The sequence below is a fragment of the Gorilla gorilla genome, chromosome 7 (assembly GCF_029281585.2).
Source record: "Gorilla gorilla gorilla isolate KB3781 chromosome 7, NHGRI_mGorGor1-v2.1_pri, whole genome shotgun sequence".
NCBI lineage: Eukaryota > Metazoa > Chordata > Mammalia > Primates > Hominidae > Gorilla > Gorilla gorilla.
This window is the reverse complement of record NC_073231.2, coordinates 139,928,475-139,944,703: the sequence shown is the minus strand read 5'-3', so window position 1 is coordinate 139,944,703 and position 16,229 is coordinate 139,928,475.

Here is a 16,229-nt window from a genome sequence, read left to right as displayed (position 1 = left end):
TCTCCTGTTTGAAATCTTCTATTTATAACTATTTAAAGAAGTTTAGCATTTAAAAAGAGAATAAATGGGGACATAGACATGATGGGCTTCATGTTGATGACTCTTAGGGGAAGCTCCCCTTGGTATTATAGTCTCCCTTTTGAAATAAATCTCTGGGCAGCATGTAGTGATGAGACATGTGTTGTTGAGCCAGAGAGTCATTCCTGGACTCTCCTTAACGTCCAGGGTGCTGTTGCAATGAGAAAGAAGCTATGTAATCACAAGTACCTGATTGTAGGTTGTAGAGGCCCAGATTCAACTGGCCTACCTGGGTAAAAGGGCAGTAGCCTGACAACAGGCACCAAGTACTTCTCTTGCTCCTTCTTATCTTTGTTCTTATTTGCATGTTGCATTGAGTTTCTTTAACTTTAGACCCACTTTTTGTCCATGATGGGGAACCTGGCCAATGACAGCATATACCCTTATAGGGAAAGACACTTCTTTTCCTGGTGCAGGTTAGAAAATTATCCCAGAGAAGTCCCTCGACTGACCTGAGTTTGGTTATGTGCACATCGTAGGGGCAAAAGGAATTCTAACTTTGCTTTCTGGAGGCTTTCATCTCTACATCTGCTAAAATAAACTAGCAACAGACAGATTAACAGGAGAAAAATATTCAAATTTATTAATGTGAAAGCCCATGGGAGTCACACTTAGCCTGAAATTCAAAGGAGGAGGCCAGATGCTTGAAGCTTAAATACCTCTTCATAGGGGAGAGAAAAGTGGGAGGTGTAAGCACTTTTAAAGAAAGAGTAAATAATATTTAGAGGAGATGAATGAGCCTCAAGAACAGGCAATAGCCTGGGACAAATTTCCTCTGGACTCTGGGGGAGGTGGCAAGGAGTTATGGGAAGGTGAGGGGCAGAACTGCACGGCCAACAAAGGTTTTCTTATGCAGATAAAGTCTTTCAGATAGCCACCCTCAGAAGAATAGATGAAAAGTCTGTTAAAGGGAGTGTGGCATAACCTTTAGTTTCTTCTTCAGTGATTAATCTTTCCTAGTTAATGAGATTTCAGGCAGGAGATTGAAGGCAATTATGTTTCTTTTGGAAGTACTTCTGAGTCAGATAAAGGAACTCAGAGAGAGCCCCTCCCCACACTTGGGGACAGAAACAAGGAAAGGTCAGAAAGATTTTGATTTTGAGGCAGCTTCTAAGGCCTTCCAATTTCCTTTAATTCAAAATTCAAAGCGCTCAGCATGCCAAAGCACCATTTGGGATATTATTTTCTGAGCCCAACAACATCCTTGGATAAACAAGAAGGCAGCATTCTCTGGTTAGCTCAGTGTCCACCCTTTGACCAATTGCTGTAGCAAGGAGATAAGATCATGTGCAAAGGTTGAGAGTTCTCTTTTGAATCCTATATCCAGCAAATATAGAGGTAGGTCTTCTCTTAAAAAAAAAAAAAAAGGTGACTGCAGTATAACTACAGGAATATTCTGTTGATTGATGATTGCCTATTGTGTCCAAGATATATTTTCTAATTCTTAGCCTGACATCCCTAGGATATAGCACCAATTTTCCTTTAGGACCTTGTCTCCTAGTATTTTTTTTTCACATATCTTAAACTTCCTGCTTGAAGGCCTTTGCTCCTATAGATCCATCCACTTGGAATGTCCTTCATTTCCATTCAGTCACTTAACCATCCAGCCATACTGATTACATATGATTATTTATATTAATCACCACGTGATGAGATAGGTACTGCTACAGGAGCAACAATGAGCAACAATGAGATACTGTCTATATTTTAAAAGATTTACAACTGGGGGGTAAGACACGCATATTACCAGGCAATGTGAAAATGTACAGATATAGGGCTGTACACAGTGGCTTATGCTTGTAATCCCAGTGCTTTGGGAGTCCAAGTCAGGAGAATTGTTGAGGCCAGGAGCTTGAGACCATCATGGGCAACATAGTGAGACTCTATCTTTACAAAAATAAAAATAAAAGATGAGCCAGGTATGATGGCCTGTGCCTATGGTCCCAGCTACTCAGGCTGCTAAGACAGGAAGATTTCTTGAGCTTAGGAATTCAAGGCAACAGTGAGCCATGATCATGCCACTGCACTCCAGCCAGGGTAAAAGAGTAAGACATTGTCCCTAAAAAAAAAAATGTATTTATATATTATATATATATATAAATATTTAAATAATATTTAAATAACACAAATAGAAAATACATAGATTATGCCTGTTGTAGAAGCACTATAGAGGTAAGTGACCAAGCCTGGAGCTACCAGGGGAGGGTTTCTGGAGAGGATGATACCTCTTAAAGTTAAATGCTGGAGAAACAAAAGAAATGAGGATCCAATGAAAGTAGCAGTGTAGATACCAGCCAGAAGTTGAAAATCTATAGTCATCAGAGGGAGAGGCTAAATCCTACACATCAGTCAAGACATAAGATACATGTGGTCCCCTTCAGTAGTATTTACCTGTCCTAGAGAGTTAAAAAATAATTTCTTAATCTCTTATGCCATTTTCTCTATACTTTTTAAAAGCCCTTGTTACTTTTTACATGTGTTTAATTGTTCGTATGTGCTCTTCCTTCTCTCTAAAATGTGAGCTTTTTAAAGAAAGGTATTGCATCATTTTAAGCATCAACCAGAAGAATGTCTCATATATATATATATATATATATATATATATATATATATATACACACACACACACACACACACACAGTAGACATTAATAAATGTAGCTCATTGAACCTATGCAAAAAATTAGAAATGTACCCATTCAGAATATGCACAGGTTCCCCTGGATTTCACATAGAAATTGCCAAGGGATTCTTGTAGGACACAATGCATATAAAGTGGTTTCCACTGAAAGGTATATTGATCTTATAAGGAAATGTCAATGCATTTGGGGAGGGGGTGGCCGATGTATTTTGATCTATGCTGTAGGCCATTGTAATAGGAAGAATGGAGAAAGAATTTCACAGGGAAAGACTCTCCAGCTGCATATAACTTTAGCTCAGCAAATGACACCCCACAATTATTTATTACAATATTTATTGCTCTGTCATTATCTTATAAATAACATCAGCCTAAAGACCTAGAGGCGATGCCATGCAACAGTAATCACGATAGGATTGTGCAGAAAGGCAAAGAAGCTCACATTGATGTCTGAGGAGGAGGCGCTAAAAGTAAACTCTAGCAATTACCAAGAGTCATAACTTTCCCCATAAAAACAGTCTCAGCAAAGCCTAAATCGTGCTTAAAATAGCATTTCTCGCCAAAACTCTCTCATAAAAGCACAGAACCCAATTGAGATAGCTATATCTGTCATAGGCCTTCAGGCAAATAAACCTCAAATTGATGGGTGTGATGTCAAATGGAATTCCTTTGAGCTTTCATATTCATGTTGAAATTCTGATTCCAGGCACCAAATGAGAGCTGAGAGCCAATTGGCTTATGAGTTGTGTTTTTCTAAGAGATAGCTGGGGGTTGTAAAGGAACTGGGTGGGTAGTGGTGGGTCAGAACATAAACCTAATCTTGGTCTCCTGTAATATCATTTATAAACCCTGAATGCCTTATTATGGCCTCCTGGAATTGTAAGCTAAATTTATATTTTCCCAAATCATTTTTGCTTCTCTATTTTATCATTAGAAAAATAATTTTCTAGAATGAGCTGAAGCCATGATTCCAGTCAACCTCCAACCTCTCTGATCACTCTCTCTCTTCCAAGCCTCTTAGGTTTCTTTTTCTTGTCCACTCTTTGAACACCAGAGATCCTCATGCCATTCATAAGTGGAGCTGTATCTCTTTCATCTTTGATTCTCCAGGGCCTAGTACAGGTTCTTCCCAGAGAAGAAGTCAGAAAATATGGAATTAATATGAACAGATGGATGAAGGATGCACTTCTTTGTGCAAGGTGTGCAAGGCATGAGTTGCTGGTGACACAGGGGGTTTGGTCTGGCCTTCCAGGTAGTAGGCTCTAGACACAAGTCAATCATTGCCTCTCTGGCACTTCCAAGCTGAATGACAGATGAATAACTATTTAACCTCTCTGCATCTTGGTTTCTTCATTATCAATACACGGATTGTAATATACTTTTTTAAGGTTTGCTGTGAGAATTAAGAAGCAAGAGAGGGCCTGCACAGTGCTAGTCATGGTGCCTGATATCCAGGAAGCACACAAAAAATGAATGCTTCCATAGGTAGTTACTTAACTTGTGTTTAAGTGGTTCCACTGAAGAATCCTGAAGTGATGTGAATCTTCTCTAGCAATTACCCAGAAAGAGTGTGGGTGGAGAAAGCCCATACTGTTGGGTTGTGGATCAGTACTGCCATCACAGCTGGGTCCCCATGAGCTGCAGGAAGGGAGGAGGCAGTGATCAGAGCCAGCACACCCATAGAGAAGGCAGCACTCTACAGGTTTTCCCACTGGGAAGAATTAACACAACCAGGTACCACCAGAGAGTGGCAGTGGACGTCTGGTCAGGGGTGGGTGGAATCACCTCCTAGTCATCAAATTCCTTAAATTCTTTCTCCCTAAGACACAGGATCCCTTCTCTCCAAACTTTCTCTCCTCATTGCTCTGCCACTACTCTGAGTTCAGCCACTCTTCCTTTTCTTCACCTACAGTGAAGTACTGAGTTGTCTCTCTTATCAATTCTTCTTATCCTTCTATGTAGCCTGCCTTCCTTTTCTGAGTTGAAACCATCCACTCAAGATGCTCTGTTCCCATGCAAAAGTGCCCATAGCACCACACATCCTCCTCCTTCCCTTTCTATTCGTCCCCTTCCACCTGCCTGCATGGAGGAAGCACATGGTACAATTCAATACAAATGGCCTGCATTCCCCTCCTTGTTTGCCCATTCACTCATTGGGAAAGATTTACAACCTTAATTGCATCCAATTTTTCTCATTTGTAAAATGGGATGATAATAATACCAGAATCATAGCATAGTGAGGATTACATGTATTAACGCAAGCAAAGCATTGAGACTGGTCCCTACACCTAGGTAGTGCTCAAGAAAGGTTAGTTGTGGGCCGGGTGTGGTGGCTCATGCCTATAATCCCACCACTTTGGGAGGCTGAGGCAAGTGGATCACTTCAGGCCAGGAATTTCAGACCAGCCCAGGCAACATGGCAAAATCCTGCCTCTATAAAAAAATATATAAAAATTAACCAGGTGTAATGATGCATGCATGTAGTCCCAGTTACTCAGGATGCTGAAGTGGGAGGATTGCTTGAGCCTAGGAGGTGAAGGCTCAGTGAGCTGAGATCACACTACTGCATTCCAATCTGGGTGAGAGAGTGAGCCCCTTACCTGTCTCTTAAAAAAAAAAAAAAGTTATAAATGAAACAAAGCTCCACATTGAAAAATATGTGAAAAATAGGATCAGAGGATTAAGGGCTATGGCCACCATCTTTACCAACTGACCCCAGTTTTGCTGTATCATAGACCTGTTCTTGATTTCCTGTCTTCTGGATGAATGGCTTTTTCAGTGAGATCTCAGACTGTAGTTCTGAAATTGTTCACCCCTGTTCACTTGCTCCCAGGAAGAACTTCTATCCTCCCACATCTGCCTACCCTGTGGTGCTGCTGCCGAAGCCAACTCAAACCTTTGAATCCCCTAAGGGCTTCAGGGCTTTGAGATTCTCCATCAGTGTTCCTGCAAGGGACACTCACATTCCCAGAAGAACAACTTATCCTCCACAGTTGCATCCTTGGAGTTGCTCTGATAGTTTTTCTTCTGTCAGTCTAATAGCTACAGTGATTATGTCTTTCGCAATAGCTTTATCTGAGGCATCTGACCCATTGTCATTTATAAATATTTCCAATGTGATATCTGTGATAATGTCTATGGCCAGCCATTGCCACTGTGCTATATGATGACTCTGTCAGCAGAGGGGGGAGACTTGCGTACTCATTTGCAGAGTGGGAATTAGAACAAAGATATTTGGTCCTTGACCCAGCCTTGCTAGATTTTAGTGAAATGGAATGAAATATTTGAAAACTCATTCCTGAGGAAGCAGAGATGGGGAAGGACAAGGTTCACTTGAACCTTTACAAGAAGAGCTCAAATTTTCTGAACACATAAGCCTCTAGCCTTAACCCTACCTCTGTGAAATGCTTTTTTTTTTTTTTAACTATGGGTACAAGAAAGATAAATGAAAAAGCAAAAAGGAACAGTGTAAGCCAGAGCAAAATTTGGAAAATGTCTGCTATTTTACAGTACACACAGAGCAAAATTGTCAGCTTGTAACATAGAAGCAAAGTAAAAATGGCAATGGGCATGAGCCAACTGGCTGGTCCTGCATTCTCTTCTCATGGGCCCCATGGAATTTGATAGTAAAGGGCATCTATGTTCACCCAGCCAGAAATATGGTGCCTGACACAGATGAACATTTCTATAAGCATTCTTATTAATAATTTGAAAGCCTTTTCATATGCTTTTCTAATAAACTGCACTAGATAAGATCTTGTGATGGAAGTCCCTTTGAGAGAATGACTGGATCTGAGCTGTGCCCTGCCTTCACCACTTCCATGTTCTCTGGCCCAACTTCCAGTTGGCAGCACCCATATCTCCTTGCCTGAGGGATTTCCTTAGCTACCAGGACCTGCTTTTCTTCCCATCCAGCAGGGCAGAAATGGCAGGGAATTCACAACTCTTTCAGGGAGTTGCTATATGATACTCACTCTTCCATGCTATTTGGATGGGACAGTCCTGAGGTTTTTTTCACCTAAGGTTCCCTTTCATCAATTCCTTCCCTTTCTGTCTCATTTGTCACTTCTCCATCAGTGGTTTCTGACGTCACCTCCAAGACAATCTACTTACCCTTGAAACCTGGTCTCAGTGTCTTCTTTTGGAAGACTCTGAACTAAGGCAGGAGGACACACAATCCTCACGACAATTGATGGCAAGAGTGGGATTTGGTTGAAACAATGTTTTCTTTGGAAAGCAAGGTGTATTCCATTTTCATGTTGCTGATAAAGGCATACCCAAGACCGGGCAATTTACAAAAGAAAGAGGTTTAATGAACTTACAGTTCCACATGGCTGGGAAGGCCTCACAGTCATGACAAAAGGCAAGGAGGAGCAAGTCACATCTTACATGGATGGTAGCAGGCAAGAGAGAGAGCTTGTGCAGTGAACCTCCCGTTTTTTTAAAACCTCGGGAAAAGACCTACCCCCATAATTCAGTTACCTCCCACTGGGTTCCTCCCATGACATGTGGGAATTGTGGGAGTTACAATTCAAGATGAGATTTGGGTGGGGACAAAGCCAAACCATATCATTCCACCCATGGCCCCTCCAAATCTTATGTCCTCACATATCAAAACCAGTTATGATTTCCCAACAGTCCCTCAAAGTCTTAACTCATTTCAGGATTAATTCAAAAGTCTACAGTCCAAAGTCTCATCTGAGACAAGGCAAGTCCCTCTGCCTATGAGCCTGTAAAATCAAAAGCAAGTTAGTTACTTCCTAGATACAGTGGGGATACAATCATTGGGTAAATACAGCCATTCCAAATGGGAGAAATTGGCTGAAACGAAGGGGCTACAGGCCTCGTGCAAGTCTGAAATCCAATGGGGCAGTCAAATCTTAAAGCCCCAAAATGATTTCCTTTGATGCTAGGTCTCACATCCAGATCACATTTATGCAAGAGGTGGGTTCCCATGGTCTTAGGTAACTTAGCCCCTGTGGCTTTGAAGGGTATAGACTTCCTCTTGGCTGCTTTAGTGGGCTGGCATTGAGTGTCTGTGGCTTTTCCAGGTGCACGATTTGCAAGCTGTAGGTGGATCTACCATTCTGGGGACTGGAGGATGGTGGCCCTCTTCTCACAGCTCCACTAGGCAGTGCCCCAGGAAAGGACTCTGTGTGGGGGCTCTGACCACACATTTCCCTTCTGCACTGTCTTAGCAGAGGTTCTCCATGAGAGCCCTGACCCTGCAGCAGACTTCTGCCTGGACATCAGGCATTTCTATACATCCTCTGAAATCTAGGCAGAGGATCCCAAACCTCAGTTTTTGACTTCTATGCACCTGCAGGCTCCACACTGCATGGAAGCTGCCAAGGCTTGGGGCTTGTACCTTCCAAAGTCAGTGCCTGAGGAGTACTTTGGCCCATTTTAGTCACGGCTGGAGTGGCTGGGACATGGGACACCGAGTCCCTAGGCCGCACACAGCATAGGGACCCTGGGCCCAGCCCACAAAACTATTTTTTCCTCTAGGCTTCTGGGCCTGTGATGGAAAGGGCTGCCGTGAAGACCTCTGACATCCCTAGAGACATTATCCCCATTGTCTTGGGAATTAACATTTGGCTCCTCATTACTTATGCAAATTTCTGCAGCTAGCTTGAATTTCTCCTCAGAAAATGGGATTTTCTTCTCTATGGCATTGTCAGTCTGCAAATTTTCTGAACTTTTATGCTCTGCTTCCTTATAAAACTGAATGCTTTTTACAGCACACAATTCACATCTTGAATGCTTTGCTGCTTAGAAATTTCTTCCACGAGATACCCTAAATCATCTCTCTCAAGTTCAAAGTTCCACAAATCTCTAGGGCAGGGACAAAATGCCACCAGTCTCTGCTAAAATGTAACAAGAGTCAGCTTTGCTCCAGTTCCCAACAAGCTCCACATCTCCAACTGAAGCCACCTCAGGCCAGATTTCACTGTACATATTATTATCAGCATTTTGGTCAAAGCCATTCAACAAGCCTCTAGACAGTTCCAAACTTTCCCACTTTTTCCTGTCTCCTTCTGAGCCCTCTAAACTGTTCCAACCTCTTCCTGTTACTCAGTTCCAAAGTTGCTTCCACATTTTTGGGTATCTTTTCAGCAGTGCCCCATTCTACTGGTACCAATTTACTGCATTAGTCCATTTTTATGCTGCTGTTAAAGACATACCCAAGACTGGGCAATTTACAAAAGAAAGAGGTTGAATGAACTTACAGTTCCACATGGCTGGGGAGGCCTCACAATCATGGCAGAAGGCAAGGAGGAGCAAATCACATCTTACATGAATAGCAGCAGGAAAAAGAAAGAAAAAAACAGGGAAAGTCCTATTTTTTAAAATCATCAGATCTTGTGAGACTTATTCACTATCATGAGAACCGCACGGAAAAGACCTGCCCCCATAATTCAGTTGCCTCTCACTGGGTTCCCTGATGACGTGTGGGAGTTGTGGGGGTTACAATTCAATATGAGATTTGTGTGGGGACACAGCAAAACAATATCACAAGGCAAGATTAAAAACAGAGTAATCCCAAAAACTTGGATGAGAAATGGGCAACCAGTGGCTGATGACAGTGGTCACTTGCAGAATCACTACAAAAAAGTCAATGCTAGTGACAATAGCATTGTCCCAAATCCCAAGCTGGATGGGGATGGAGTACCTGAAGGTAGCTGTCTGGATATAATTAATTATATAATAATTATATATATTTTATGTATATATAGTATGTATGTATACACACACACACACACACGCACACAAAGAACAATTAAACAAAAGGTGCCATGAAATTGTCCATATGATGTAAAAACAAAGAAATTTACAAAGCAATTCTAACCATGAGATGTGACTACAAGGGAATATATGGATATTCTATTCCTTCAGAGCCTGCTTCTGTTAGTTTAGACAATGAAACAGCAAATTTTCATATATTAGTTTCCTTTTGCTGTTGTAGCAAATTATCACCCATTTATTGACTTTAAACTGTAGAATAAATGTGTACTTTTTCAAGATCTGATGTCAGAGATCAGATTCATGGATCTAGGGTCAGGTTGTCAAGATGGCTGATTCTTCCTAGAGGCCCTGAGGGGAGGATCTGTTTCTTTGCCTTTCTGTGCTTCTAGTGGATGCCTGTGTTCCTCGGCTTGTGGCTCCTTCTTCCATTTCTAAGTGTATCTCTCCAATCTCTGTGTCCATTGTTACATCTCCTCCTCCTCTGACTGACTCCTCCTCCCTCCCTCTTTTAAGGACCCTTGTAAGGTCTTGGGCTCACCTGGATAATCCAGGATAATCTGCCCTCCTCAAGATCCTTAATTTAATCCTATCTTCAAAGTACATTTTACCATATAACATAAAATTTATGAGTTCCAGAGATTAGGATATGGATATCTTTTCAGGGGGAAGGGGGCATTATTCAGCCACAGCACGTCAGGGTCCTATCACGCTGGGTTACCTAGACATAGGAGTTTGTTTTGCAAATTATGATAGAAATATAGCCATTTAAATAGAATTGAGACAGTTTAGGGATAGACATTTGAGGATAGAGACTACAAATGGAAACGATACCCTAGGGCCTTCTTGATAATGTGATGGTCAATAGAATGTTGATGAATAGAGCACTCACCTATGTAGGAAAAAATGGCGGTCCTTCTACAACCACTGTTAAGTGCTTCCATGAAAAGCCATTCAGCATCAGCAGGGAGTGGGAAGTGCTGGAGAAAGAGAAGGCATTTTTATTTCAGAATGGATACATGGGGCTGTGAACTTAGGGAACGTCCTCAGAGAGATCTTTAGGCCTAAATGGAGAAAGACACTACTCAGGATGCATCATTATTAAAACAATTGGCTAGAGGTAAGGGAATGCAAAATCAGCTGCAAAGTAGTCAAACATCTTGTGGCATGCTGTTAATTGGAAAGGAAAACTTAGTACTGAGGGACCCTGGAGTTATATAAGATGCAGATTTCTTTTCCTTAAAACAAAAGAAATGCACACGGTGTAAGCTAAAGTAACCTTGTTTTATAGTGTTCAGAGAGAACAAAGGCTTATTTGCACATTTTGGATCTTATGCAAATAATTAGAAAAAAGACGATAAATGCAGAAAACAAAGGGAGGTTTGGATATTTTTAATTTTTAAAAAATGCATAAGAAAGTTATAATTTCTTCCTTAAATTGTTAGAACTCACCAGTAAAGCTAGCTGGGTGCTGTGGTTTGGATATGCTTTGTTTGTGTCCACTAAAATTAAATTTGATCCTCAGTGTAGGGGTGTTTAGAAGTGGGGCAAACGGGAGGTGTCTGGGTCATAAGAGTGGATCCCTCATAAATGGCTTAGTGCTATCCTTGGGGTAGTGAATTATTGCTCTCCCAAGACTGAATTAGTCCTCTGAGAATAGGTGAGTTCCCAAGACAGCAGGTTATTATACAGCAAGTTTCTTCCTCTTGTTTGACCCTTCTTACACATGTCTGATTTACCTTTGACCTTCTTTGCCATGTTGTATTGCAGGACAAAAACCCTTGCCAGAAGCCAAGTACATGCCCTTGAACTTCCCAGTCTGCAGAACCGTGAGTAAATAAGCCTCTTTTCTTGAAAAAGCATACTGTTTCATGTATTCTGTTATAGGACTACAGGACTAAGACACTGGGCTCATAATTTTCTTGGTGGGAAAGTATTTACTTGCAAATTTGTTCCCTTTACTAGATAAAAGGTTATCAGGATTTCATTTATTTTCTTTAGAATCTTTATTTTAATTGCATTTAAAAAATAATATTGAATAATAGCAAATAATTTACATTTAGTATAAAATTCACTTTTATAGTGTATAGTTCTTCAAGTTTTGGCAAACATATACAGACATGTAACCAACACCACAGTTGAGATATTGAACAGTTCCATTACCCCCTAAATTGCCCTGTACCACTGACTAGTCGCCCCTTTCCAACCCTTAACTCCTGGCTACTGTGGATCCAGTCACCAGTCCTGTAATCTTGCCTTCTCTAAAAGTCATGTAAATGGAATTATGCAGTATGTAGTCTTTTGAATCTTGCTTCTGTCACTTAACATAAAGCATTTGAGATGCATCCATGTTGTTGCATGTATTGCTTTTTTTTTCTTTTATTGTTTGGCATTATTCCATTGTATGGATATACTACACTTTGTTTACCTATTCTTCAGTTGAGAGACATTTAGTTTGTCTCCAGTTTGAAGCAATCACGCATTCTATTACTACGAAGTTTTATGTGCATGTTTTGTGAGAATGTTTTTATTTCACTTGGGTAAAAATCTAGGACTGAGATTGCTGAGTCGCTTATATTTCTCTACGTAAGAAACTACCAGATAGTTTATCAAAGTGGCTGTGCCATTTTGCATTCTTACCAGTAGTTTATGAGAATTCCAGTATCTTCATATCCTCAGCAGCACTTGACATTACCTGCTTTTATATACTTTAGGCATTTCAATAGGTATATCTTGTTGTGATTTTAATTTGCATTTCCATAATGCAAATTATGCTGGATATCTTTTTGTGTGCTTATTTGCGTCTGTATATTTCCTTTGGCAAAGTTTGTGTTCAAACTGCTTTAACTATTTTTAATTCTATCTTTTCTTGAATCTTGAGAGGTCTTTATGTATTTTGGACACAAGTCCTTTATCATAAATATAATGTATAAATATTTTCTCCCTATCTGTGAGTTATCTTTTTATTTTCTTAAATGTCTTTCAAAAAATAGATGTTCTACATTTTAATGAAACCAAATTTTACTGATTTCATTGTTTCTGTTGTTGTTATTAATGGACCACGTTATTTGTGTTATGTCTAAGGAGTCTTTGTGTAATCTAATGTCCCACAGATTTCCTCTTAGGTTTTCTTCTAGGATTTTTTATTGTTTTAGGTTTTACAATTAAGTTTATTATAATTTTGAGTTACTTTTTTTAGAGGTTGCAAGGTATAGATTATGATCATTATTTTTCATATAGATAGCCAATTATTCCAACACTACTTGTTGAAAAGGCTATTTTATTAAATTGCTTTTGCATCTTTCTTGAAAATCAGTTGACTGTATACTTGTGAGTTTCTGTATTTTATATTTCAATTTTTTATTTATATGTCTATCCTTTCTCCAATACTACACTCTCTTGATTACTGCAGATTTATAGTAAATCCAAAAAACATTTAAGCTGAGTTCTTTAACATTATTCTATGTCAAAATTGTTTTGGCTATTCTTTTTTTTTTTTTTTTTTTTTTTTTTTGAGACAGAGTATCACTCTGTTGCCCAAGCTGGAGTGCAGTGGCACAACCTAGGCTCACTGCAACCTCTGCCTCCTCAGTTCAAGCGATTCGCCTGCCTCAGTCTCCCGACTAGTTGAGATTACAGGTGCCCATCACTATGGCTGGCTAATTTTTATATTTTTGGTAGAGACAGGGTTTCGCCATGTTGGTCAGGCTGCTCTTGATTTCCTGACCTCAGGTGATCCACCCATCTCGGCCTCCCAAAGTGCTGGGATTACAGGCATGAGCCAACACACTCAGCCTGTTTTGGCTATTCTATTTTCTTTTCTTTCCATATATACTTTAGAACTGTAACCGGGGACCTCAATTTTAAAAACATATTTTAATCACCCACTTTCTTTTTCTTACTTCCCTCTTCTCTAACCCATTATTCCTTCCTTTTCTAGACACTCCCCTGCATAATTAGATAAACACATGCTTATCTAATTATGTTTTTGCTTAAGAAATTCCAGAGGCTAATCTTGAAACAAACCAGGCACAGAGCCCTTACAGAATCTTCTCACTTAGGAAAAGTCATGAACAATTAATCTACCACCATTGGGCTGAAGTCAACATAACGTTAATTAGACCTCTGTGTGAATAATTACCCAAAATAGCTATTAAAACAGACACAGAGACCCTGTACCCTGCACCATTCCCACATGCCTCCCATACCAAGTTTCCCTTTTAAAAACTTTATGGTAAATTAAAAAATTTAAGATGGTATTTTAGAAAATTAGTTCACCATCTTCTTGGTTTGCTGGCTCTCCACTTAAACCTGCTTTTCTGCTTTTCCTTCCACCAAACTTTCTCTCATGTCTGGCTTTCAAGCAATGAGCAGCAAAAGCTGGGTTTGGTTACAGAACCAGCTTGTTGATTTCTACCAAAAATTAACGTTGAGCATGTCAATTAAAGAGAATTGACATCTTATAAAAATTGGTTCTTCTAATTCCTGAATGTAGTATATCTCCTCATTAATTCAGGTCTTCTTTGATTTTTCTTAACCATGATTTTGTAGTTTTCAGCACGCAGATCTTGTGGTATTTTCAAATAACTGTATGTAAGTGTGTAATGTATTTTGGTTCTATTGTAAATGACATTGCTTTATTTCAATTTCCAGTTGCTTGATTTGTAGGATACAAAAATTTATTGTATATTGATCTGGCATTTTGCAACCTTGCCAAACACATTTATTAGTTTTGGGGAGTTTTTTTTCAGATTCTTTGAGATTTTCTCTATGGGCAATCATGTTATGTATGAAAAGAGACAGTTTTATTTCTTTCCAATCTCTAGGCCCCATTTTTCCCTATTTCTTTTCTGCTTCATTGTACTGGCTATAATCTCTAAAATAATTTTGAATAAGAGTCATGAGTTACCTTGTTTGTAGGTTAGAGGGATTCAGTCTTTTGTCTTTAAGTATGATGTTGATTCTAGTTTTTTTTGCTATATCTTTATTAAGTTAAGAAAGCTTATTTGTACTTTTACTTTGAGAGATTTTTTTAAAAATCAGGAATGATGATTTCTTTTCCAAAGAATTCTTTTTGAACGATTGCACTTTTTTCTTATTTAATCTGTTGATAAGGTGAGTTTTATTAATTTATTTTTTAGATGTTGAACTAGTCTTCTATTTTCAGGATAAAGCATGCTTGTTCATAATACATTATTTTATATATTGTGGGCATCAATTTCTTAGGTTATTTTTGAGTGTTTTTATTGATGTTTATAAGAGGTTATGAGGTTATGACCTGCACTTTTCAGATTTTTATATCTTTTGGTCATTTTTGTTAATTTTTTTCTTTCAAGAAATTCATTTGACCAAGTTGTTATATTTACTGTTGTATTTATAATATTTTCTTCCTACAATTTTAATGTCCTGGGAGCTAAGGTAATATCCCCTTTTTCATTATTGATATGGGTCATATGTGTAACTCAATTTCTTTTAATCAGTTTTGTTAGAAGCTTATCGAATTTATTAATCTTTCCAAATAACTAACTTTTGATTTCATTGGTTTTCTCTGTTTGCCAATGATTTATTTCATTGACTCACTTTTATACATTTTATTTTTCCTTATTTCTACTTCTATTTAATTTGATCTTCTTTTTCTAGATTTTTCTGATGGAAACTGGTCAGCAATGCAAATTTATTTGGTTAGCTACTAGCACAGCAGTGATGTGTAATGTGTAATTAGCACTTTAAACTGTAGAACCAACTCTACAGACCTGGCAGGATTTTACCCTGAGCTGGCTGCTGGTCAGCTGGCAGCTGCTGGATGTGACTAGAGAATGTGACAAAGAAAATAATGGAAAAAATCACCAGGGATTTAGAGAACCTCGTATGTAGCTCTAAGTAATTGCACTTTCGCTAAAGGCTATTGACAGATTTGAGTTGTAGAAACATTGTTCTTTTTTCAATGAGGAGAATAGCAGAAAATGGGCCTGAGTAGAGATCCAGCTCCCAAGCGGATCCTACAGTGACATAGAAATGTGATAACACAACTCTTTACTAAAGTAGAGATGGAGAAGATGGAGAGAAAATACAGACTAAGAAGACTGGAGAGGTCGACTTGGTGATATGGATGGTAGTGAATGAAAGAGAGGAAAGATCACACTGTGATGGCTGGCTCAGCCAGTGGTCAGAAAATAAACTTGATTGAGAATACAGAAAGTGCCACATATAATGAAAAAATATGAATATATACAGAGGAAGAGAGCATGAGTTGGGTTTTCTAAATCTTTTTTATTGTATATATTTAAGGTATACAACTTTATGTTTTGATATACATATAATTCAGAAGTGATTACTATAATCAAGTAAATTAACATATTCATCATCTCATACAGTTACTTTTTTGTGGTAAGAGTACCACAAATCTATCATAGCACATTTTCAGTATGTAATACATTATTAACTATAGTCCTCATGCTTTAATTTGATCTCTAAACTTACTTATCCTGTGTAACTGCAACTTTTTATTATTTAATGGATATTTCCCCATTTTTTCCCAATCCCCACACCCTGGTAACCACCTCTCTACTCTGTTTCTATGTATTCATTTCTTTTCTAGATTCTACATATAAATACCATCATGCAATATTTTTCTATCTGAAACTGGCTTATTTCATTTAGCATGCTATCCTTTAGGTTGATCCTTGTTGCAAATAGCAAGATCTCCATTTTTAAGGCTGAATAATATTCCAGTTATTCAATTCCATTAAGTGTCTGTTTGATGACTGATC